Source organism: Hypanus sabinus, chromosome 14 (genome assembly GCF_030144855.1).
Source record: "Hypanus sabinus isolate sHypSab1 chromosome 14, sHypSab1.hap1, whole genome shotgun sequence".
NCBI classification, from domain to species: Eukaryota; Metazoa; Chordata; class Chondrichthyes; order Myliobatiformes; family Dasyatidae; genus Hypanus; species Hypanus sabinus.
This window is the reverse complement of record NC_082719.1, coordinates 28,844,528-28,871,758: the sequence shown is the minus strand read 5'-3', so window position 1 is coordinate 28,871,758 and position 27,231 is coordinate 28,844,528. Positions and strand designations below refer to the sequence as shown.

The window sequence follows — 27,231 nt, the reverse complement described above, 5'->3', positions numbered from 1 at the left end:
TGTCCTCGTATCTCATATCCATGGCCATTCACAATAGCAGTAGCCACATGCAAAGGAAGACAGCACATTTGTATGATATTTGAAAATAGATCATCTGATCATCTTCCATTGAGACCTCTTGATTTTCCCAAGATAATGCATTGACTTTGCTCTCAAACATTTCAAGGCTATTTGTTTATTAATTGGCTTCACAATTGCCCTGTGCTGCAGTGTCCATTGTTATCATTATTCATTCCAAATTCATGCCGAACTACCTCGGTAAAGTATGAATGAAGTCCTGCATTTCTGCCTGCCTTTTACTGTGTCCTGTATGCCACCCAGAAACATGATAAATGCATTGCAACATCATAACTCATTTCAACAAAAATAATTCTGGAAACAACTTAAATCAATTCCTTTTTCAGAATGCAAATTCTGTCTCTTACAAAGTAGAAAAGAAGTGAAGTTGTATATGTTTTTATGAGTGCAGTCAGACCTCCTGTCTGATATTCTATTTTAGGTATTTGTGAAATGTTGATTAATAATAATGAGTCATAATGGATTTCATACTGACCTAAGTAGACATCATAACCTGTCTTTCCAGATTAATATCACTCAAAATATTTATTACGCTGACAGATTCCTAATTGGTAGAATTGAAAGAATACTAAAATGTATGCATTGCAAAAAATGTCAGAACTAATTTTAATTCAAACAGCAATTATAACTTGTATAAAATAGAACTACCAAAAGTTCAAGTTGCTTTCAGTATGTGACTTGTCATGGAATGGAAGTATAGTAATTATTGACAAGTGCCGTCCTGACGTAGTCAAAAAAATCTTTCAGTTCATTGTAGAGCATTATGATTCAGTTGTCTTACTCTCCTGTAATGTTCTGAAGAAATGTGACAACTTAATATTCATGTGCAATGCACATTAGCAGCAGCAATATGTAAAATAAAAGACAGTGTGGTGGAAAATAAATGCCAATAGTTCAGAAGTCATGTCAGTTCTTGGAATTATTTCTACTAACAGAAACATAGGACACTATTTATCTCAAAAGCTGCACCAGGAAGGAAGGTCTCTTTGAAAACAGAAACATTCAGAAGAATACAGTGTACCATATAGCATGGTACATAAAGTCAATAGAAATAAATCATGATACCAACAACTGCATAACAGGAAAGGAAGTTAGATGCCATAGTAACCTGAATAAACACATTAGCTCCAATTTTTCAGTGATCTTCATATCTTAATGAAGCTCTGATTGGATGAGTTGAAGAATGCATTACCGGTAACCAATCTCACACAATTTGTTGCTCAATAAATTTAGAAACATGCAGTTTTGGAGAAGGGGATGAATGAGATTGCTCTATGGCAGGGAGCTGTCTCATTAGCATGATACATATCATACCCTGGGAAAGGTTGGTATTTTGTCCATTGAAATATTATGCACATCTTTAGCTTTATTCAGGAAGCAATCATAGCATTCTCATTGTGCAAAGGTATATGATTCATTAATGTAATTAAAGGACAGAGTCAATAGCTCAAAATAGTCTGAATCCAATGTAGGAAAAAGGTCTCAGTAATTTGCGCAGAATTGAAGTACCAAAAGATTAAATTGCTTTTGTTGTGTGGCTTGTCATATAATGGATGCACAGCAATTATTGACAATGGCTGTCTTGACTTTAAGCTCATTGTAGAGGATTTTGATTCACGTACTTTACTTTCCAGTAATTCTCTGAAGAAATGTGACAATTTAATACTCACATTCTATTCTTTATAGAAGTTTGAGTTTTCATCATAGGAAAAAAACAAATGATTGAGATCTCTCAACCAAATAATGTAATTCAGGCTTTTTGTTACATCTTCTACTAATACTACCTATGCTTCACCATTATTTCAAATCGAACTGCATACCACAGCATGGTGGAGTAGTGGTTTGTATAAGGCTTTGCAACCCCAGTGATTAGAAGATCAGGTTCAATTCCTGCCACTGTCTATAAGAAGTTTGCAGGTCTCCTATTGACCGCGTGGGTTTCCACCAAGTGTTCCAGTTTGCTCCAACGTTCCAAAAGACGTGCAGTAGGGGTTAAGGTTAGTAAAGTTATGGGCATGCTATGTTGGCACCAGAAGCATAGTTACGGGCTGCCTCCAGCACAGTTTTTGGCTGTGTTAGTCTTTGACAAAAACAACACATTTCACTCTATGTTTTGATGTTTGAGACAAATAAAGCTAAGCTTTTATTTTGCTGTGAAAGTGAACCCAAACCCTCAGATAGGACAGAAAGAAAGAAACAGAGGTAAATGGAAAACAGAAAATGCTAAACTCTACATCTTATAATGTGACGAATGCAGGGAAAAGGAATGGTCGTGAAAATAAATGGGCCTTTTTGTGGTCATGTAAACAAATGGCTGGAGGTCACAGCTGCACCAGTGGATCACAGCAGCCCTGATACAAATGGCCAATGTCAATGCTGGCAAATTCAAGTGCCATCTTCCACCAAGTTCCAACACCATTCAATATCAGCATCAATGAATCAGGACAAGGATCTAAAATCCATTTGCCCTACGACCCCTTACACGAATAGATGTCAGGATTACCAAAGCTACACCAATAGCATCTTCCACACTTGCAACTTCTTCTATCAAGCACAAGGTGGATATGAAAGCCACCAGTTGCAGGTACTCAACCAAGATATACACCATTCTGCTTTGGAAATACATTGCTTCCCCTTCATTATCACAGGGCTAAATACTGGAACTTCCAATCCAAACATTACCACAGACGTACCTTTACCCGAAGGACTGCAGTGACTCACTCTCATCTTCTCAAGGGTAATTAGGAAAGGACAATACGTGCTAACCTTGCTAACAGCACCCTTGCTAAGAGCTCTGAATTCGCAGTGTTTCTGTTCTCGAAAATAATCACGATCACGAAAATAAAGTGGAAATAATAAAGCGATCGGAAAGAGGTGAAATGCCATCGGTCATTGGAAAAGCATTAGGCTACAGTCGGTCAGTGATCGGAACAATTTTAAAGGATAAAGTGAGAAAGGCTCTGCCCCGATGAAAGCTACAATTATTACTAAGCAACACAGTGGTTTAATTATTGGGTTTCGGGGTTTTGAGTTTTTGATCCTCCACATCAACCCAGCACATTCCGAATCTGAAACATAAGTTCTTAAATGTTTTATATACATAGAAAGGTAAGGTATATACAAACGTTTGACTAACTGACGCTAAATAATACTGGATGTAACTGCTCCGACTTACTTTGTAAGAGAACTTCTGATTTTTTTCGATCCTGATCCACAATAACCCATGCATATCCTCCCATATACTTTAAATCATCTCTAGATTATGTAAAACAGTTGCTGTACTGCGTTGTTTGGGGAATAATGACAAGAAAAAAAAGTCTGTACATGCTCGAACAACAAGTGCTGAAAGAGCACTTCCGGGCTTTCTCAATTCGCGGTTGGTTGAATTCGCGGATGCAGAACTTGTGGATAAGGAGGGCCATTAGGGTCAAACACATTTTCTTGAGTTTACTCAACTCCGTTGACTCCACCTCCAACTTCCTACTCCTTGAGAATTTGAAACTGTGCAGCCAGCATGATTTTAGGGGCTGCATTACCCATCTTAGCAATTTGCTGCATAAACGAAAGCTATTCTTCATGTCACCTCTCATTGCTAAAGGAAGTGAAGAAAACTTTCCTCTCACTGTGTCATTGATGGTAGCATATTTCTTCCTCAGCAGCAGTTAAGTCGATGACCTAAGTGACAATAGTGACGCACTTGGTGACCTCTCTCTTGGTGGTCTGCACTTGCACATCCATGGGGTTGGTGAGCTTGTTTTATGAGGAGAAAATGGTCAGACTGAGAATATTTTATTGAATTTAGAAGGATGAGGGATGACTGCATTGATAATTGTAAATTGCCTCTATTTTGTAAGAGTGTTGTAAAATCTGGTACAGTGGTGGGATTATGTGGAGAATAAAATGGTATTAGTGAGGGATTAATGCAAATGGGTGCTTGACGGTCAGCAGGTGCCCAGTGAGTTAAGGGAACTGTTTCCATGCTGTAAAATTCTATGAAATATTTAAAAAACCTTAAGGTTGAAGCAGAGTTGAATTTACCCCAGCTGAGGTTTCTCGTCACAATGTCAAAATAAACCATCAAATATTCTCATGTCATCTGTGGTGAATCTATGGAACACTCTGTCCAAAAGATTGTGAAGGCTTACTCACTGAATATATTCAAGACAGGGATCTTTAAGTTCAGCCGTGATATTAGAGCTAGCGGGAGGAACCTACAGGCATGCACCTGCCTTATGGAGAATGGATTCCATTCCCAAATCGTTTTATTCTCTTGCAGCTGGACCTACTATTCAATATTTGTATTATTTCACTTCATAATGCTAGAATTAAAATTACTCAGCAGGAATTTTTAAAAATCTTAACTTTACATTTCACTTTCAGCTGATATTTTTTCTTATTTCTACCTGTAGACTGCATTGGGAGAAGAAAAAAATATTTGAAATTGAGGGATCCAGACAAATTAAATCTTTTTTTGACATCTTTTTGAGTTGATTCATCTATTTCTTTGAATTAGGGGATGTAAAGAATGCAGCTACGTGGAAGTAAGTGCTATCAAAACATGCAAATAGGTAAGTAATAATGGTATGATAAAGTGGAGATAGACAAATACCATCTGAGACAGAGCAGAAACAGAATTAAAACATAATACTCCCACGCGTTCAATAAGACTGAACACATTCATCTTCAACTATGCTTCAGCGGCTGCTACAGTTTTCCTTATTAACATTTCCAAGTGCAGGCAATGGATTCTATGCACATTGCTCTTTGTTTGTGAAATTCTCATTGAAGCACATCTCTGTAGGAATGTTAAGTTGTAATATCAGGCTTCTAGCATTTGGGAGTATTAAAATTACGTAACTCCATTTCAACATATTTAAGTGATTTATATTTTATTGCCATCTCCAACACTGGGATCAGCACTAGTGTGCTGTTAAACAAAATGTACCTTAGAATAATAACAGGCTGCATAGACTGCACATTTTGCAAACTTTGAATGATTGCACTACATTTTGCAACAACAAGCATAGTATTAACTTGAATCTTAATGTAAACTTTGGATTCTTCAGGACATTGGGAATTAGCAGACCCTGAAGTATGCATACACAGTGATTCCGTGGGCCCATGCACTATGACCTTTACAGACAACAGACACACCAGGTCTGCTAAAAGATACAGGCACTCAGTCTGTGAGTAAGGACTGAAGACAGTAAGGTTCATTACCACTAAAGTGTTTCTGAAAGGAGAAGGGGTGATGAAGAGTGAACTAATAATGCCCATCTATTTAAGATTCTATGCCATAGCTTGCACTCTGATGATCTTCCCCCTGAACATGACCCTTCACGTCTTCAGTGAACAACATTAATTCAGCTTTCCTGTCCGATCTGTATAGCTTTTCATTCCAATCGAATAACATTTTGAATACCATCATTGACAAGGAATACAATAGGCAGAGGTTTTCAAGGATTCACAACCCTTAGAGTGAAGAAATTTTTCTTTGGCTCAGGCCTAAGTAGCTAATCCTTTATCTGGTAATGGTGATTGCCAAACCTTTAGCTCAGAGAAGCAACCTTTCAGAAAGTTTAGAAGAATGACCCTATTAGCTCCTTTTAATTCCTCATTCTCTTTCTGCAAGATATTCCTAAAAATTTACCTTCATATCTGATACATTTTCTTTTATGGCATGGTGTCAGTTTTTGTTGCTGCACTCACCACAAAATAACTCAAAATAATTTGTCAAAATTTAAAAGAATATAAAGAATATATATGTATGTGTGTGTGTGAGCACATTGTTTTGGATCTTCCCAATGTACGCCTCACTACTGATTCAGTGAGTTAATAAATCATATGCTTGTATTCAAAAAGAACTGAATTATGCCCACCCAACAAGCTTGATCAGTACCCTTGAGCTTGAACATGTTCTACCTTGTGTACCTAAGTGTGTTGGAGAGCAGTTACATGACGCATGGCTCCGGGGTTGTACTCGCAATGGGTTTCTTTTTTTTTCTCACTTATCTTGCTTAGTAGGGTTTTTTTTAAATTCACAAAAGCTTTCAATCTTTAAGATAATTTCTTTTTTTTGAGGCATTGTAAGTGTTGCTACTTCGATGTACCTGTGTTATTTTTGAATGATAATAATAATAATAAAAAGATTTGAAAAGAAAAGAGAGGAGTTACATGGCTTGACTGCTTTGCAACATATGGTTTACAACAGAGACTGATGTCTCAACATAAATGTTCCTTCAGACCTCCTGGATCTAAATCCTGGAACTCCCTGCTGGACAATGTTGTGGGAGTACACTCACAAGAAGGACTACAGTGGTTCAAGAAGGCAGCTCACTATTACCTTCGATTAGGGATGGGCAATGAAAGCTGGTCTTATTAATGACAACCAAAGCCTGTAAAATGAATTCATAACACTTTGTAAATAATGTGAAAGAATTGTTCAGTAGAGTATCTTAAAGACATGTAGCCATTGTATTTTCAAGAAAACTGCTGGAACCTGTCCTACGAAAGTTAGTGACAGCTGAGTTCAAGGTCCCAAGAACTTTCTGCATCCATCTCATATTGTAAATAAGCACTTCCAATCATAGCTGGAGATAGAAATAAACTCTGGAGGAACTCAATGGGTCGAGCAGCATTTGTGGTAGGAAACAAATTGTCAATAATTGTGGTCAAAATACTGAATTCCTCCAGCAGATCATTTGTTGCTCTCATTTCAAGCTCTTGCCATCTCCTGTGTCTCCATTGTAGCTGGAGATATCAAGGTTCGGAAGGGTAACCAACTGTAACTCTATAGCCTTAATTGTTTGAGCACATACAGCCCTCCAGCCATGTTCCATATCTTCTGGTCAATAGATTAGTGATCTCATAATGTTTACAATAAAACTGTCAAATTCAGATCTTCCCCTGCAGTTTAGATCTCCTAAATCTCAGAATTGAAAACAAAACCCAATTACAGCTTGAAGATGAAAGCCACTATCGGGCCAGGGGGGTGGGGCGATCTCAGCTACAGCGGATGTAATGATCATAAGTGAGCAAACACAGACAAAGGCATTGAGAACTGCAGCCAATGTAACTGTAGAAGTGAGGAAAGGCTAGATATTCCTTGTCTGATTCAAGGAGTTAATGCAATCCTACATTTGTCTAGGCATGATGGCAAACTGAAAAGGCGAACTCTTACTTTGTCCTTTACCAGCAACCTTCCACATTGTCATTGTCAATCTAAGTGGTGGTATGTTAGCATAACACTCAAACAGCACCAGTGACCCGGGTTCAATACCTCCGCTGTCTGTAAGCAGTTTGTTTGTCCTCCCCATGGCTGTGTGGGTTTCTACTCAGTGTTCTGGTTCCACCCCCCCCCCCCCACCGATCCAATGATATACAGGCTAGTAGGTTAATTGATCACATGGGTGTATTTGGGTGGTACAGCCCTCATTGTGCCAGAAGGACCAGTTACCAGGCTGTACTTCTAAAATTAAAAATGTATAACAACAGCATTGGAATTTAACTTTGATAGCCAGCTGAATACTTTCCCAAAAGGAGCAATCCTTAGCAGTATCTCTCCAAAGAAAGAAATCAGGAATTTGCCCCAGGAATCTCTCCCAACGAGGATCTCCCCAGCAGGAATACTCCACAGAAACATCCAAGAAGAAGCTTCCTTCCATATGGTGAAGAAGTTCTTCGGGTGTCACAGTGCTTTTGGAGCCATCTAGACAACCGATGAATGAGGACAATTGGAGAGAAAATAAAAATCAGAAGAACTGGCTGGAACTGCAAGAGGCAGAATATACTATCTGCTGAAAACGTGAAACAGAAGAGAATGCTGTAAGTATCCAACAAAACAGGAAATACCTGTGGAAAAAAAGAAAACTAGAGTTAGAATTGATTTTACATGAGAACTGGCCAATAATCGGAGATATGTTTTCAATTATTTTGACTCTACCCTCTCTCCTTCTTAAGAATTTTCTCAAGCTTCTTAATTTCCTAGACCTTCTGCTTTCTTTTTCCTGGTGGCCAGCCTGGCCCAAGAGACCTTCAAGAAACTGATTGGATCGGTTCAGATATGGCCTATCCCCACCAATACCTCAATCAACATTGTCCCAGCATCAGCTCTACCCACCTACTGAGAATCTACACCCACATCCCCAGCACTTTAACACTGCTCCACCCAATTTGGCTTCTGATCAACTTATGTGAATTTACGAGGCTTTTTTTCCTATATGCTGGAAAGAGGTGATTATTCTTAAAGGTATTGAATAGATCACAACTATCAAAAACCTACCAAAGCAATACTAGAATAAAGCTATCTTGTCATTTGAAATTATAACTGAGTTCTTTCAGTCATCATTGCATTTTCCACTTGCCCTTGAACAGAAGGTAACAAACATTGCCTTTGATTTATGTAAAGAAGTTACTAGCAAGAATAAGCACAGAGCTCTTTACAGAACAAATAAAAGATACCAGGCTAGACTTCCTTGACTGTACAATAGGCACAAGTTACACACACTCAGAAATCTAGTTTTGAAAAATAAATCAATTGTGCTTCAAAATTTCAATAAACCAGTTTTCCCCTTTCTGCCTGAAAACAGCTTCTTTTGTGTTTCGTATGTCATTGAGTTTTTGTGAAAAAGTATTATGCAAAGCAATTTGACAGCCATTTTGTGCACAGCAAGATCCATTAAGATATCATTTCTTTCAGTGGTCATGGTTTGGGGGGGGGGGGGTGGGAGAGTGATGGTGGTAAATACTGTCATCTGAATGAAGCAACAGATGAGGCCTGCATTCTGTATATCTGATGTTTGTGCCTTCGTAAAATGCCGTATCTCAGGTGACACCAAAGAAATAACTCGCTTTGCATTTCAGCAATGTTAGCTCATTTAATTACTTCATCTGGCTAAACTCAATATTAGAAAAATAGATGTTTCCATCTAACTGCTTGCTGTAAACTATATCACAGTATATGAAATAAACCCTAAAAAATGCTCACAGAATTATCATGAATTTTATCAGATAATCATTTGAATATTTGCATGAGAAAAATCAACCACTGTGAGCTTGTTATTAGAAGCACCAGATGATCAATAAAAATACACTAACTGCATTAGCAACTCACAAGAATTTCTGGAGCATTCCAACAAGAATAAAGTGATTGATGGTACAGACTGTGATTGTCAAGTTAAATAACTGTTTATGGCATGAACAGTAATGGAGATTACTAATGTAATGCATCAAAGCATCACTAGTATTAAATTCATATGCCATGCAATTAAACATTGGAAAATTAGAAGCTAGTACACATTCTTGTTTGAACTATATAAAGCACGTCCAGCTGACTTCTAACTAAATGCAAACATAGATTACATTTTCATGTAATTAGGTGGCAATATCAGTGCAAGATTCAATCCTATTTTGCGTGATGGATAAGAGTTGCTATAGTAACATTGACAATTACAATCAGCGGGATTCTTTATTGCTTTACTCCCTTGGGTTCAAAATGGACAGGTTGCCATGAGGAGCCTTGCATAATGATTTTGTTTCACCAATGGAATATGCAATAATAAAACTGGAAAAAGAGACGTTCTCCAACAATGGGAGTTTCAACACATCATGGCAACAAAGATCATTTAATACAAGGCAGAGACATGTCAATGAAAATAAAATTTATTTTCTTTAAAATTAACTGTTTGCGATTCATTTTCTGTTCTGAAGACTGTTTTTTGTACTTTTTAAAAAAATATTTGTTGAAAAATAAAGTAGGCTACAAAAATGAAGTTTCAAAACACTGATCACAATTTTTTATATCAATTAGAGATTATCAAGCCAATTAATTAATTGATTTTGGAGCTTATTTCTTGTCACTACATCATCACAACCACGTAATCTACTTAACAAGCAAATTCAGAATGGTTTTTAAATTAACTTACATGAATAAAATGCACAATTTCAACAGATTGGATAAAATGCTCATCTTTTGGAGTCAAAAGTATTAACTTTATCTATAATGGTTAGGATTGTGCTTCACTGTAGGATTTGCAGGTACTGAAACATATAAGAAATGGGGTAAATTTGATCCAAATAAGAAAGCAAATACACAGGGAAAACTAAAAGGGAGGTGCAATTCGGTGTCATTTGTGGCAGCTATTCAGCAAGCCCAGACAAAATTACAAGCTGGATATCAACAGACAATGAAAAGAGGCCTAGTCTAACATTCAAAGAAGCTCTTTAAATCATGTATTTGAAAGAACAAAGATGAGTCTACAGCAAATAATTTGACCTCAAAATCCTACAGTGCAGTGCAATATTTTAGTTCATCAAAAACAATCTCATATGAAACCCAAATATGTGTTCTCAGCAGACATTTTGCATTCAGTCCCAATTTCCAAATGTATGTTTTATACATACTCAAAGAGCACTAGTCAGAATACAATACTCATTTGATAGATATTATTTGGGTGTAATTCTGTCACACTTCAAGCAGAGCATAATCATTGAATGTGAAAGCAAACCTTAACTGTAAAATCACAACCATTTTTGGCACAAGCTTGTCACAAGCATACATGAGATGTTGCAGAGTGGGCCAAGGCACTGAGCAAACCAATCATTTACCCAGCTCCTTCATGATCAATTCCTCATTCCCTCCTTCGGACATTTCCTCAGAAAGCTCCCCAGTCATCTCTTTCAGGTCAACACTCACCCCAATCACTACCTCAGAAAACCTTCACCCTGATCATCTTGTCAGGCAAACCTTCACCCTGATTGTCTCTTCACCACGTGTGCCCACCACACCTCCATCTTTACTCTAGAAGAAGCTGGACTGGAAAAGGCCTTTGAGCACATTTTCATGTGAAAGGCCCTTTCTAACATGCTCAGAACTTTAGGACTCATGCACAGTAGGATATCAGAGCCTTGGGATCTCCTCTGAAACAACAACTTGCCCCTGGGCAACATTACATTTAGTGCACATCCAGGACATTGGAAACCTCTCCTCATCCTTCACTTCATCGTACAACTGGTGAAAAAGGAAAGAACAATCATATTCAGTTTTTACCCAAGGAAAGGTGCAATGTTCTAATTTATGTACCTCATTTATGAGGATGTTTTCAACACTGATGGACTGGAAGAGAGTTTTGACTGCATGGAGCACACTTCAGAAGTTTAAATGGTAATTAATGTCTCTTGTGAGCTCTCCTACATTTAAATAACAAGAACATAGAAAATTCCTTAAACCATTTCACTAAAGTAAAAAGGGAGAAAAGATCAATACCACATCAATAAATGAAATATATTAACAAATGTCAAAAAGCTTGGTCAGGATGGTAAGTTTTAAAGAGAAGGTAGTTTAGAAAGGAAATTTGATATTTGAAAGATATTTAATTAAATAGAGCAAACAGAATAAGAAGTGAAAATTACATTTAGTATTTTCCTTTATGCCATCAGGTCATTTATATTTAAATTGCAATTACTTAAATGCAATATTAAAACCAAATAATTTTTTTTAAAAGATCCAATTTGTATCATAGGAGATTAACAGAAATCTTTGAGGGAACAAAGAGAAATGACCAAAAACGTAACTGAAGAGATAAATTTTGGAGGTTTTCCATGCAGAGGGATTATTTCTTCCTCCCCCCCCCCCCATCATTTATAGATAGGGGTGTCACTGCTCATTATGAATTGCCTTTGGAAGAAGAACAAGAAGAAGATTAGCTTTATTTGTCACATGTACATTAAAACCTCATAGCACATAGTGAAACCTGTGGTTTGAGTCAATGACCAACACAGTCTGTAAGTGTTGCTGTACTTTTGGTGCTAACATAGCATGCCCACAATTTCCTAACCCTTACTAATTCCTACATCTTTGGAATGTGGGAGGAAACCAGAACACGTGGAGGAAAACCACACGTTCATGGGGAGAATGTACTAATTCCTTACAGACAGCAGCGGATTTGACCTGGGTCAGTGGCACTAAAATAGCACCATGCTGCCGTAAAATCAAAATGGAGGGATGAATAATTGACCGGGGCTCTGGGCTACCAGCTCATAGTCTCTGCTGGTACTACAATGGAATGTCCTGTCCCACACCCCTCACTGCCCTAACCAATCAGCCCCTTGCCCTTGAAAGGTAACCAGTCTTGTTCTTGAGGGGATCTGGTCATAACAGAAGCAGAAAGGCAGGCTGACAGCTCAAATCTCCAGGGTGTTGATGTTTTAGGTGTGGCAAAAAAGATAGGAATGGAAGGGCTCTTGACTTTTTGATAAGAGAGGACAGAACAGCATTGCTTAGAAAGAATATTCTTGAGGGATCATCTAACAAGTCATATGGGTACAAATCAGAAATATGAAGGGTATAGTCACTTTGGTTATAGTCCATTGTTGCCCTTCCGATAGTCAGCAGGAACTTAAGAAGCAAAAGTGTCAAGAAATTGCTTGCAGTTACGAGAATAGTGAGGAAGTGCTTGTGGGAGATTTCAATTTTTCTGGCATCAGCTGGATCACCCAGAGTGCAAAGGAGCTGGACGGGGCAGAATCTGTGTGATGCACCTGACCGTTTCCTCACCCAGTATATAGAGGAACCGAACTGGGAAAGAGGAATTCTGTACTTTGTCTTCAGGAACGTGGTAGGCCAAGGAACTTAAGTTGTGGAACACTTTGGAACACAATATTGTTAGGTTTAAACTAGCTATGGAAAAAAAGATAGGAAAAGATTTACTGGTTAAAGTCCTCAATTGGAGCAGCGCCATCTATGAGAGCATTAGACAGGATCTAGCAGAGGGGAACTGGGTGAGTTTTTTTAAAGGCAAGGGCACAGTTGGCAAGTAGGAGATGCTTTAAAAGGGCCATATGAAGAGTCCAAGGACAGCATGTTTCTGTTAGGAAGAAGGATCAGCATATCAAGTTCAATGAAACCTGGCTGATGAGGGATATCGAGGCTCTGGTACAGAAAAAAAGAAGGAAGTGCACATCACCTTTAGGCAGCTGGCTACAAATCAAACCCTCGATAAATAGAAAAAGTTTAAGACCAGGCTTAAGAGAGAAATCAGGAACGTGTAAAAAGGATTTCAGATGGATTTGGCAGGCAGGGTTAAAGATAATTCCAAGAAAGTTTTCAGTTATATTAACAGTAAAAGGGTGACTAAGGAGAGACTAAATCCTCTTAAGTGCCATCAGGGCTGCCTAAGTGTGGAGCTGCAGGAGGTGACTGACATTTTTAATGTCCAATTTTCCGAAGTTTTTGCTAAGGAGAATATCACAGATGCCAAAGAAATGAAGGTAACTAGTAATGGGGTCTTGAATCATATGCATAATATGAAGAAGGAGGTACTTGCAGCATAGAAGTACATTAAGGTGGGCGAATTCACAAGGCCTGACCAATTGCACTCCCACAGGAAGAAATCTCAGAAATATTTGGTTCATCATTAGTCACTGGTGAAGTTCCACGAAACAGGATGGTCAACTGGAGTGATATACTGTATCCGGTGCTCCCGATGTGGCCGTTTATACATCGGGGAGACCCAACGCAGACTGGGAGACCATTTCGCCGAACACCGGCGCTCAGTCCTCCAGCAGTGGCGGGATCTCCTTGTGACCACACACTTCAATTCCACAGACCACTCCCACTCCAACATGTCTGTCCATGGCCTCCTCTACTGTCAAGATGAGGCCGCACGCAGGTCGATGGAGCAATACCTTATCTCCCGCCTCGGTAGCCTCCTACCTGCCGGCATGAACATTCAATTCACAGACCTCCATTGATAACCCTACCCCCACCTTACCCCATCCCTATCTATAGTTTTAGACTGGTTCTCTTTCTCTCTCTTTTTCCCCCTTCACTTTAATCTCCCCCCAGCCCTACCTTTCTTTCTCTTCTATTTCCCATAATTCTCCACCTTCCCCCCTAGCCCATTTCCCTTCAGCCTATCACTTCCCAGCTCTCTACTTCATCCCTCCCCCCACTTCTTATCCCCCCCGACCATCCCATGTTACTTCACTCCTGATGAAGGGTTTCGGCCCGAAACGTCGTCACTACCTCCTCCCATAGATGCTGTCTGGCGTGCTGAGTTCTTCCAGCATTTTGTGTTTTCATTAATATTGTTCCATTGTTCAAGAAGAGCAAGAACAGGTCAGGGAATAACAGGCTGGTAAGTCTGACTTCAGTTGTAAAGTTACCAAAGGGAATTCAGAGGGAATCTGAGGGACCTTTTGAAGACCTACTGTCACATGGGTAGTCAATGCCTGATCAGGTATGGTCAGCATGGTTTAGTGCATGGGAGGTATCTAAAGTGAACCTTTTGGAGTTTTTTGAAGAGGTAATTAAGGTGATAGATGAAGGTGAGCCAGTGAATGTTGTCTGTATGGACTTTAGTAAGGTCTTTGATCAGGAAGGTTAGGTTGAGTGCAATTCAGGAAAGCTAACAAGGTGGATTGAGAATTAATTCAATGATAGGATGCAGAAGATGATAGCTACAGGTCAATTTTCTGACTGAAGGTGTGTGATTACTGGTATGCCCAGTGGTCAGAGTGGGACCTCTATTATTCATTATGAATGTACATAGAATGATTCGCAAGTTTGCCGATTATGCTAGATTCAGGGTTTTGTTGATAGTGAGGAAGTTTACAAAGAATTGCAAAGGGATCTTGATCAATTAGGGAGAAGTCTGAGGAACGGTAAATGGATTTCAACTTAGATAATCGTAAGCTAGCTAGGTCAAATTAGGGTAAGACTAGGGTAGGACTTATCAATGAATGGCAGGGCTCTGTTAAGTACAATGGAGCAGAGGGACCTGGGAATGCCTGAAAGTGGACATAGAAGTAGATAGGGTGGTGAAGGATATGATTAACACACTGGCCTCCCTCACTCATAGCTGGCTGGTGGTGTAGTGGCATCAGTGGCATCAGGCTTTGGAGCGAAGGCTCCTGAGTTTGAATCCAGCTGGCTCCCTTGCATGCTTTCCATCAGTGCTGGGTTGAGTGATGAGGTAACAATTCGGCCTCGTAAAAACAAGGAAGCCTGCTAGAAACAGCGCCATCGTGATGGCGTCCCGATGACTCCACTCAGAATTAAGGGCTTTCCTCTTCTTCTTCTCCTTCGCACATGGAATCAAGTTTAGTAGTTGACATTATGCTGCAGTTATGTAAGTTGATGGTGAGGTCACACTTGGACTGATGTGAACAGTTTTGGTCACACTCTTATAGGAAAGGCATTGCCAGGATGGACAGAGTTCAGAGAAGATTTACGAGGATGCTGTTTTGACTAGAGCGTTTGAGTTAGAGGGAGAGGTTGACCACATTGGATCTTTATTCTCTGGCGTTCTGGAGAATGAGGGATGACCTCACAGAAGCTTATAAAATCATGAAGAGTCTGGTAAAGAATTAGTCTTTTTCCACAGTTAATGAGTCCAGTTCTACAGAGGACAGTTACGAGATAAGAGGGGAGAGATTTAAAAAAGGTTTAACAGGTGAGTTCATTTAACAGGTGAGCATCTGGAGTGAGTCAGCAGAGGAAGTGGTTGAAACAGGTTCAATTGCAACTTTTAAGAGGCATTTAGATAGGTGCACAAAGGGGAGAGGCTTGGAGGATTATAGGCACAACACAGACAACTAAGGCTAGCAGGGACAATACTGTGAACAGCAGGAAGCATTTGGGTGAAAAGGCCTGTTTCTGCACTCTATTAATCTACTCTAGATGCAGCAGATCTTCTGAAAGCACATTTGGAAGGTTCCAGGAGATCAACCTTGTGATGCTGACAAAATCAGTGATATAATTTTGTATCAGGGTGAAATATGATTTGGAGGGAAAATGATCATAATGCTGTTGCTCATGTCTTTGACCCTTTTTTCAGGTGTCTGTGGACTCTGAGAAGGTGAATGTTTAAGACGGTGAAAGTCTGACAAACAGTTTGCTTTTCCCTGGCTGGTATTGACCATAATGGGTGCTGTTAGAACTGCATTCATTCAAGAAAGCCAATAGCATTTCATCTCTCTCCTGTTTGTCCTTAGCAGATGGTAGAAACATTCTCACCACAGTATACCCAGTCTTGGATCTTCTCTCTTTGGCACAGAATTGTTTTTAGTTAAGTTGAATAACATCAGCATAGACTGTTAGGAACTCAATGATAATATTAGTTTTGCCTGTCAATGTAAATGATGGACTCTTTATTCATTAAAGACATTATCTGACAATTATGCATCGTGAATATTGCTTGCCGTTATCAAATTAATACTTGAAAGTTCTCTAGGACTTGTAGCATGTAGACATGGACTGCTTCAGTTGTGAATGGACTGAACATTGTGTGAACATCCTCATCTCGAACCTTATGATGGAACGAAGTTTATTGTTGAAAGAGATGAAGTTGAGAAGGCCTAGGACACTGCCTTGACAAGCTCTTGCAGTGATGTGCTGTGACTACTGATTAACTTCATACTGATGCTTCACCACAAAGCATCTTCCTTTGTTGGAGGTATGCCTCCAGACATTGAAGGGTTGCTTCCTTGTTCCTCATTGACTTCATTTGTATATATAATTTGTATATTTGTATATATAATGTACAGCACAGGTGATTTGGTCCACAAAGTTGAGCTGACCTTTTAACCAACTCCAAGATCAATCAAACTCTTCACCCAACATCTCCCTCCATTTTTTTAATCTATGTGCTTATCTAAGAGTCTCTTAAATGTCCCTGATAGATCTGCCTCTCCTACCAGCCCCATCAGTGTGTTCTTTGCTCCAATCACCTTAAAAATAGAGCTTCTCATATTAGACATTACCATACTGGGATAAAAGGCACTGGATGACTATGTATGCTTCTTATCATCTTGATGCACTCTCATCAAATGCAGAGAGTGGCATCCATTGTTGATATGAATCAACAATCTGTACAGACAAAAGAAGTCAAAAGAAGTTTTTAAAAAATCTGTACAAACAAAAAGTAGCAGTAGCAGGAGCCAATCTTATAGTAGGTAAATTGGAATAAGGAAAAGATTTTTTCATTGCCAGGGAGTGGAGAAATGACGTGAAAGGCAGCGTTTACTTATTGATGTACAAAGGTATCTGAGAGTTCAACACATGTAGGTTTAAAGTTCCAGATAGACCCAATAAGGGAATGGCAGATTTCCTTCCCTGAAGAATTTTAGCAAAATTACTATATCTTTATAATAATCAAGCAGTTACATTGTCATTATTACTATTTCTTTTTAAACTTTGGATTTACTTAAGTATTAGAAACTTGAACTCCCTAGCTGCTGTATGAACACAAGTCTCTGCATCAAAGTTCTGGAAATCCTACTGCTAGTTCAGTATCTTAACTTATGTATTACTGTCCTATCTGCAATTTTAAAAAGTATTAAGAAGTTACTTAATCATCTTTAAACCTTCCTCCATGCACCAAAACAAACATGAAAAAGGATAATTAAAATTGACATAAATTAGGACAGTTTAAAAATTCCCTTTGTTCTTACCTACCCCAGAACGAGACCCACATCCTATTCTCCTACTGCCATAACAGGGCTAGGTTTGCTCTTGTTCTTTGCTACTACCCTACAAGTCTCGATATTCTCCATAACGTATGCCATCTACAACAGAATCCTACCATTATTCACATCTTTGCCCACCCCTCCACTCACCCCATTCCATAGGGATTGTTCTCTACATGACTGCTGATCTCCCTCCCACGCTTGCAAGTGTGACAAGTACCTACACCTGTCCCTGCATCTTCTTCCTTAACTCAATTCAGAGCCCCAAACTGTCCTTCCAGGTAAGGCTACACTCCCTGTAGTGGAGAAATCTGTTGGGGCCATCTATTATAGCTGGTGCTCCTGGTGCAGCCTCCTCTATATCAATAAGACCCAACTTAAAACGGGTAACTACCTTGCAGGCTCCTTCTCTCTGCCATAAGAGGCAGGATTTTACATCGGCTATCCATTTCACTTTGACTTCCCACTCCTAATCTGACATGCCAGTCTATGGCCTCATCTATTGCCACAATGAGGCCACACTCAGGTTGGAGAAGCAACACCTCATATTCCATCTGGGTATCCTCCAACCTGATGGCATGAACATCAATTTCTCTAACTTCTGGTAATATCTCTCCCCCCACCCCACCCCTTTCTCTTTTTCTATTCCCTATTCTGGCTCCCTTCTTGCCACTTCTCTTCTCCTTATCTGCCTCCCCCTGCTGCCCCTCCTCTTCCCTTTTTGCCCATGTTCCACTCTCATCTCAAGACACGAAGCTGGGTGGCGGTGTTAGCTGTCAGGAGGATGCAGGGTGACTTGGATAGGTTAGGTGAGTGGGCAAAGTCATGGCAGATGCAATTTATGTGGATAAATGTGAGGTTATCCACTTTGGTTGCAAGTTCAGGAAAACAGATTATTATCTGAATGGTGGCCGAATAGGAACAGGGGAGGTGCAACAAGACCTGGGTGTCATTGTACACCAGTCATTGAAGGTGGGCATGCAGGTACAGCAGGCGGTGAAAAAGGCAAATGGTATGTTGGCATTCATAGCAAGAGGATTTGAGTACAGGAGCAGGGAGGTTCTACTGCAGTTGTACAAGGCCTTGCTGAGACCACAGCTGGAGTATTGTGTGCAGTTTTGGTCCCCTTATCTGAGGAAAGACATTCTTGCCATAGAGGGAGTACAAAGAAGGTTCACCAGATTGAGTCCTGGGATGACAGGACTTTCAAATGAAGAAAGACTGGATCAACTAGGCTTATACTCGCTGGAATTTAGAAGATTGAGAGGGGATCTTACTGAAACATACAAAATTCTAAAGGGATTGGAAAGGCTAGATGCAAAAAGATTGTTTCCGATGTTGGGGGAGTGCAGAACGAGGGGTCACAGTTTAAGGATAAAGGGGAAGTCTTTTAGGACCGAGATGAGGAAAAACTGCTTCACACAGAGAGTGGTGAATGTGTGGAATTTTCTGCCACAGGAAACAGTTGAGGCCAGTTCATTGGCTATTTTTAATAGGGAGTTAGATACGGCCCTTGTGGCTAAAGGGATCAAGGGGTATGGAGAGAAAGCAGATACAGGGTACTGAGTTGGATGATCAGCCATGATCATACTGAATGGCGGTGCAGGCTCGAAGGGCCAAATGGCCTACTCCAGCACCTATTTTCTATGTTTCTGTGTTTCTATCTCCAATCAGATTCTTTCTTCTTCAGCCCTTTACCTCTTACACAAATCACCTCCCAGTTTCTTACTTCAAAACAATCTTCCTCACCTACACATTCTCCCCCTCACCTGGTCTCACCTGTTACCTTCCAGCTTGTGTTCCTTCCCATCCAGCCCTTTCCAATTCTGGGTCCTACCCACTTCCTTTCCAGTCCTGGCGAACCATTGACTGTTTATTCCCATCCACTGATGCTGCCTGACTTGTTGAGTTCTTCCAGCAACTTTGTGTTGCTCAATATTTCCAGCATCTACAGAGTCTCTTGTTTTTAAATCAATCTTATAAAACAAAAATAGGGCTGTGGATAGAGCTTTAAACTAAATAATAGGGAGATTGGTTCAACAGCTTGGAAAAGAATGGATAAAATAAACAAGGAGAGTGCAGGAGAGGTTTCTGGAGTTTCCTGAAGAACGAATAGGACATGGAATTTAGAAAGGGATATAAATTTAACTTCAGGCAACATGGAGACAGAATAAAGAAGAAAAGTGGTGAATACAGTACTGAAGGTATTATATTTGAATGCATGCAATATAGAAAATAAGGTAGACAATCTTGTAGCGCAGTTAGAAATTGGCAGGTATGATGTTGTGGGCATTTGTAATTGAAAGATCATAGCTGGGAGCTTAACATCCCAGGATATACATGGTATCAAAAGGGCAGGCAGGTGGGCAGAGGAGAACAGGTGGTTTGTTGACAAAAAATGAAATCAAATCCTTAGAAAGTAGTAACATCAGATCAGAAAAAGTAGAATCTTTGGGAGTGGAGTTAAGAAGTTACAAGGGTAAAACAACGCTGATGGGACCCATATAAACAGTAGCCAGGAAACAGGGGTACAATTTACAAAGGGAAATAGAAAAGACCTGGCAAAAGGGCAATGTTACACTGGTATTGGAGGATTTCAATATGCAAGTAGATTTGGAAAAATAAGGTAGATGCTGGATCCCAAGAAAAGAAGTTTGCAGAATGTCAATGAGATGGCTTGTGGGTGAGCCCATTAGGAAAAAGGCAACTCTAGACTAGCTATCACTAACACAAGAAAATCTGCAAATGCTGGAAATCCAAAGCAACACACACAAAATGCTGGAGGAACACAGTAGTCCAGGCAGCATCTATGGAAAAGAATAAATAGTTGATGTTTCAGGCTGAGACCCTTCATCAGGACAGTCATGATGTCCTGATGAAGGGTCTTGGCTCAAAACATCGATATTATACCTGGCAGGTATTATGGTGAAGTAAAGGGAATTATACAGGCATAAGAGAGGAGCCAGCTAAAGTTGATTAGAAAGGGACACTAGCGGGGTGATGTCGCTGGAGAAGATAACATAGGGACTATCAGTATCACTGTTGAGTAAAGGTAACCACAGAGACATGAGAATGGAACCAGCCAAAGATGATTGGAAGGGGACACTCACAGTAATTGCTGTCGTTTCTGGGAGTAATTTGGAAGATGCGGGGTTGGTTCATCCCATAGAAGAAGCTGCATTTTAAAGAGAGGATGAGGTAACTGTGAATGGCAGGGGAAGTCAAAAGGGCATACCATATAGCAAAAACTAGTGGGAAGCTAGAGGACTGCAAAACTTTTGAAAGGCAACAGAAGGCAACCACAAAGTAATAACGAGGACACCAAAATTATTATTCTTTTCACATATATAAAGAGCAAAAGAGAGAGTAGGCATGAGACCACTGGAAGATGATGCTAGAGAGCTGGTAATGAGGGACAAAGAAATAGCAGATGAACTGAATAAGTATATTACATCAGTCTTCAACATGCTAGAAATTCAGGTGTCAGGAGGCAAAAGTGAGCATAGTTGCTATTACTAAGGAGAAAGTACTTGAGAAGCTGAAAGTTCTGAAGATAGATAAGTCACATAGACCAGGATTTTGAAAGAGATAGCTGAACAGATTGTGGAGCCATTAGCAGTGATCATTCAAGAATCACTGAATTCTGGAATGATTCCAGAGGACTAGAACTTTGCAAATGTCACTCCACTCTTAATGAAAGGAGGAAGGCACAAAACAGAAAGTAAGTGGCCAGTTAGCCTGACTTCAGTGCTTTGCAAGATGCTAGAGTCCATTATTAAGGATGAGTTTTCGGGACACTTGGAAGCAGACAATAAAATTGGCCAAAGTCAGCATGGTTTCCTTAAACAGAAAGATTGCCTAACAAATCTGTTGGAGTTCACAGAGCCAATGACAGGCAAGATAGACAAAGCAGAGACAGTGGATGCATTTGACTTGGATTTTCAGAAGGCCTTTGACAAGGTGCTGCACATGAGGCAGCTCAACAAGATAAGAGTGTATTATATTACAGGAAAAAGACTAACGTGGTCAAAAGATTGGCTGGTGACTAGCAAGAGGCAGAGAGTGGAAATAAAGAGTCCTTTACTGCCAGTGACTCGTGGTGTTCAGTAGAGGTCAGTGTTTGGTCCTCTAATTTTCATGTTATATGTTAATGATCTGGATTTTGGAATTGTAGCTAGGTTTACAGAAGATATAAAGATAAGTAGAAGGGCAGGTAGTATTGAGGAAGAGGGAAGTCTGCAGAAGGACTTGGACAGATTAGGAAATAGGCAAATAAGTGGCAGGTGGACTACAGTGTAGGGAAGTGTATGATCATACCCTTCGGTAGAAGGAATATAGGTGCAGACTATTTTCTAAACGGACAGTAAATCCAGTAAGCAGAGCTACAAAGGGACTTGAGAGTCCCAGTGCAGGATTCCCTGAAGGTTAATTTGCAGATTGAGTTGATAGTAAAGAACAAAAATGCAATGGTAGCATTCATTTTGAGAGGAGCAGACCATAAAGCAAGAATGTAATGCTGAAGCTTTATGAGGCATTGGTCAGACCACACTTGGAGTATTATCAGTAGTTTTGAGCCTATCTTTAGCAAAGGATGTAATGGCATTGGAGAGGGTCTAGAGGAGATTCACGAGAATGAAAAGGGTTAACGTATGAAGGGTTTTTGATTACGCTGGGCCTGTACTCACAGGTGTTTAGAAGAATGAGGCTGATGTCATTGATACCAATCGAGTATTGAAAATCCTAGGGAATGTGAATGTGAAGAGGCTGAGAAGAGTCTAGCACCAGATGGCACAGTCTCAGAATAGAGGGACATCCTTTTAAATCAAAGTTGAAGAGGAATTTCTTTAGCCAGTGGTTGGAGAATCTGTGGAACTCTTTGCCATAGATGACTGTTGAGACTAAGCCATTGGGTGTATTTAAAGTGGAGATGAATAGATTCTTGATTACTGTATCAAAGGTTGCAGGGAGAAAGCAGGAGAATATGGTTCAGAGGGAAACTAAATCAGCCATTATTGAATGATGGCACAGACACGATGGGCCGAATGACATCATTATGCTCCTATGTCTTAAGGTCACATGGTCTTCTGGAAACATAAAGCTCCAAAGGTACATTTTACACATAAACAATATTTTTCTATTGTATTGTATATGTAGTATTGTTCATTGTGTACTTAAGTTAAACATTAGAAGTTTATTTGAAAATCTTGACTTAGAAACACTTACTGGGTTAAGAATAGGTTTTAATTCAGCTCCCTACCAGTTCTACTTTATAATCAAACATATGATAAAATAATTTTTTCGATTTCTTCATAACATAATACTGCATGCCATTAACAAAAATGCACCAGAAGGTCAAAGCAAACTGAAACAGATTTTATTCACTACATCTTTGAGTATTTCCATCACATTTTAAGATGTTCAAGTGAAAGATAATTGGCCGATTATGATGCTCTCACTGGCTTTATTTATTCCATTTTCTTAATACTTGCTGATCTTTTGTGCTCCATTGGACTAATTGTCTGACTTTGCCCTCCCGCCAGGCAACTGTACCTGCCAGCACCATCTACCAGCAATTTGGGTGCACATACTGCATCACTTTTCAACCGTTTAAATTAATGGACAGGAAATTATGCACTCCCACCAGACAAAGCTCCCCCGCTGGGAGCGCAAAGTCAGACTTCATTCCTTCCACCTTTTTATTATTATTGCAAATGGAACACTACTGGCCTGTCATTTGCTGTTAAATGCTAGCAGTTCTGCATGGAACTGCTGGCATTTACCCACATAACTACCAGCAAGTTCAAGATCCCCCCACTGTGAATGCAAAGATCCTGTTCCCGCAGGCGAGGTTCTGCTGGCAATTTGTCAGCGATGTTCGGTGCTTAGGCTTAGGGTATTTGCTTTCATACCCGATATCAGGTTAGACCTGGTGTAGCAGCTGTAGCCATTTTCATTTGAATCAGTGTTAAAGCTATAAGGAGAAAACATAAGAATGAGGTGACTTAGAAGTACTTCTTTAACTATTTTTGTCTGCTTTAAAGGTTTTTTAAAATTTTTCCAGCTATTTTAATTGATCTTGCATTCTTTATTTTGTTACTCTTTACCTCACTTTTAGTAGTTTTAAATGTTTCTGAATATCTGGGAAATATTGACTACTTTGACAAAGAGCAAAGCTGATAGCTGGGTTAATCATCAATGAAATACCCCCAGAGGAGTATCATGGCCTGCTCACGTCACATTTTTCACAGTTCTACTGGATCCAGGACATAGTCCACAAAAAGGGGAGGCTTTTGGATCTGGAGCAGCTAGTTTTGGAAGACTGAGAATGTGATCCATCAGTACGGTAGCAGTTCCTGTTCAGAGGATTCTGTCAATAAATCTTGTCTGTGTTAATACTTAGCATTCCAATAGGAGACCAATGGTGCTGCAAAATTGGATTGCTTTAATTCAATTTTGTCAGATTGAGTTATAATTCCAAATCAGAAGGTCTAATTGCAGAAAGTCCACCTGACTTGCTCAGCAAGACAAATTATTGCCTCAGGTTGTAAAATCCTCAAGGGCAGATTGCTGATGAGAAGAAAGCAAGATTTGGAAGCTACTGGTCCTGTCATTGGGTTTAACTTAACAAAGTATTTACATGGGTGTTTACAGAAGAGCAATTTGTGAATGTGTTCAGTCCCACCAGGAGCTGGGTCGGATTGTAATAATGTCCATGTGGGTCACTTCCTCCACCGAGCCATGCATGATGAACATTTCTTTTTTAATTATATTGCAAATGTGTGCAATTGTTGAACCTTAACCTTGCTTGATGAACATTCTCAGCAGCTAACATCCATCTTATTAGTATAATATTACTATTAGGCATAATAATATCATATTAATAAGTTAAATGTAACTGCTGAGATTCCACGCTCTGCACTCCATCTCCACCCCCACCACAGTATACAGCAATTTTTCTGTATATCAAAATGGAATTGAGACTAGTTGACTTTCTTAGTCCCACACAAAAACTTTTTCTTATGTAAGAGCAAGGAGTCTAAGTCAAAAAGTTCCATGTCCAAGTCTCACACCAGACTCTTCAACACATAAAGTCAATGCTGGCACTTCGGTGCAGTGTGGAGGAAATCAAGTCTTTACCCTTTCTTAAAGATTCCCATGGCTTTATTTCAAAAATGGGAAGGGGCACTGTTCTTAATGCCCTGACCAAAAATGAGATAGATCATGCATGATACAAAACATTTTGCCTGCTTGTACTTGCATTATTCCCGTGACCACCGTAACAATTTGTGACTCACAGATTCACTCAATCACTTTGCCTTTCCTACTGAGGAGGTGCTATGAAACATGCTGCTGAGTTCGCGAGCAGAAACTGGGCTCATACTGATGACGGCCTTTTGACAGCTTGATGGTGTCAAGGGTCTTTGGAACTGTTTTCCAATTGTGTATGTTTATTAGAGATGATAAAAGCCAGTTGACATTAAAGAATTGATTTTAAAAACTAGAATGATCAAATTTACTGAAAAATACACTAACATTACAGAAATCTACCCCAAAAAAATGGGACAGGTCTTTCATGGCAGGACAGAAATAATTGCTGAAACCTGCGCAGGTAACTTCACTGAATTCCCAATTTCAAGCACTGCTTGGCTTTAATCAGCGGTAGTTTGTATTGCTCAGCCAATTGTGCCTGGAGCTGTCCTTGTCTTTCTCTAGTTGACTCCCCATTACTTCCAAAGACATAAGCAAGTGAGACTCCACAGATTTCTCACCTCTTAGGTGCTAGCATAGCCATCCCTTTGCCTATAGGAGAAAGGGAAGCACTTACATATTTGAATGCTTATTTGTTAGTTTTTATGACTTTGATCATTAGTGCAGAATTGCACTTCATTATTCTTAATGTAAAGAAGTAACATTCTTTCAATTTTTTAATTACTTTTTCTTTTATTGTGTATTAAATGCTGTTGTAACTTTGTGAGTGCTAAATACATGCATGCACATTCAATGGCCCCATCATGCCGACAGTTTTGACAACCCATCTGTCTGGGGCTTCGCCATCTTTTAGTGCTGGTACCGCGTGGAGTTACACCAACTACAGAGAGCTGGTCTCAGGGCACAAAACTGTGCCAGAGCCCACACCGTGTGGCATAGGAGCAAGCAGTCAACCCCATAAAGACTGAGTAAAATGAAAATAAATCAACACATCACTTAATTTCTCAATCCTTATTGGTTACATGTTCAGGCAAGTGGGATGTAATGCTAGTGCAAAGCATCATATGCACTGGCAGCTGAACTTCCAACTCACCCAGCTTCAGTGCTGGAGAAGCTCTGAGCCAGCCATTGCAACAAGGCAGCAGTTTTCCACAAAATCTCAATGGGCAAGCAGCAATTCTTGCCCACTTTTCTTCAACAAACATTGCAAAAGCCTTTCCTACCTGTGAGAGCTTGCTGTGAATCAGTTGCCTCCTCCATTACACCATGGCACACTTCAAAGGTGTTTCATTGTGTTCTTTTCAGGGTACCATGGCTCCAAGCTTCACTGCAGCTTTGCCGTACACCTGGGTGAAAGTCATGTATTCCAGAAGAGAGGAGAAAATGACAGTCTTTGACACCAGGGCAGCATTTGACCAGAAACATAGCAAACAGAAATCCAATGGAAAAGCCTCTGCTAGCACAAAGGAGGATGAATGCAGTTGCTGCAGATCAGCATCCCAAAGGATGTTAGCCTGGCTGGATGGTGAGATAAACATGGGGACTAAAGAAAAATTACTAAATAACCCTCAGGTTAATGTGGCTGGAAGATTTCAATAGGTACATTTAGTGTCAGACAAATGTATACAATATACATCCTGAAATTCTTTTTCTTTGCAAACATCCATGAAAACAGAGGAGTGCCCCAAAGAATGAATGACAGTTAAAATGTTAGAACCCCAAAGCCTTCCCCCACTCCCCCCTGCCACACACAAGCAGCAGCAAAGCTGCTCCCCCACCAACAAAAAATCACTAGTACCCCCCCTCCACCGAGCGAGAGGGGAGACTTAACAAACAACTCACTGATTTACGACGTTAAAAATCAGCTGCATCACTTTTTCCGAGTTCTGCCTTGCAGAGTCGGCACCAAAAAGGCGCAGCTCTCCAGGCACACAACCCCTGGCAGCTGACCCGCTGCTCCCAATCTTCCGTGTTCTCTTGCGAGGCTTCAGTCAGGAGCACCAGCCCAGAACCAACATATCCCCACAGCCGTGAAATCTCGGAACCCTGAAGGCGCACTCATCTTTCAGGCCATGTCCTTGGGATATCAAAAAGCGGCCGGTCGTGAGGCCCTGAGATCAGGACCCATTCCCGCAAAGAACCAAAGTCAGTGTGTAACTCCGGGTCAGGATCTTCAAAAGAACCTTGAAAATGGGAAAAAGAGATAACTAAGATAGAAATAAAGCTGCTTCCAAAGATACAAGCAAAGAAGTTGCCATTTAGCACCATCTTGTCTTAGTCCCACCTAGAATTTTCAGTAGTTTACTCCGATTTATTTTGGTCCTCATTTCCTTTGGCAATATCATAAAGACATTCTAACTTATAAGGGCTTGAATTTCTAGACTAACTGACCCAGCTTTATTATGGAAATTAACTTCAGTAACATCACTCCCTCTCTCCTTTATAATTGTTATGGTTTTTATATAATGCATATTTACA

At 39.9% G+C, this 27,231-nt stretch overlaps 1 long non-coding RNA gene across 3 annotated transcripts in view; it reads right to left on the bottom strand.

The window, feature by feature from the left end:
- Positions 1-4,587: 4,587 nt before the first annotated feature.
- Positions 4,588-27,231, bottom strand: part of LOC132404636 (uncharacterized) — a 48,983-nt gene continuing 26,339 nt past the window's right edge. The window contains exons 3-6 of one of the 3 annotated variants that reach the window (XR_009515615.1): positions 26,596-26,936; positions 25,977-26,099; positions 11,159-11,265; positions 4,588-7,929 (exon numbers count right to left, since the gene is read on the bottom strand). This is a non-coding gene — a long non-coding RNA (uncharacterized LOC132404636). Of the gene's footprint in view, positions 7,930-11,158; positions 11,266-22,976; positions 23,516-25,976; positions 26,100-26,595; positions 26,937-27,231 lie in introns of those variants that run through there. The other 2 variants (XR_009515614.1, XR_009515613.1) reach the window with 2 other exon arrangements.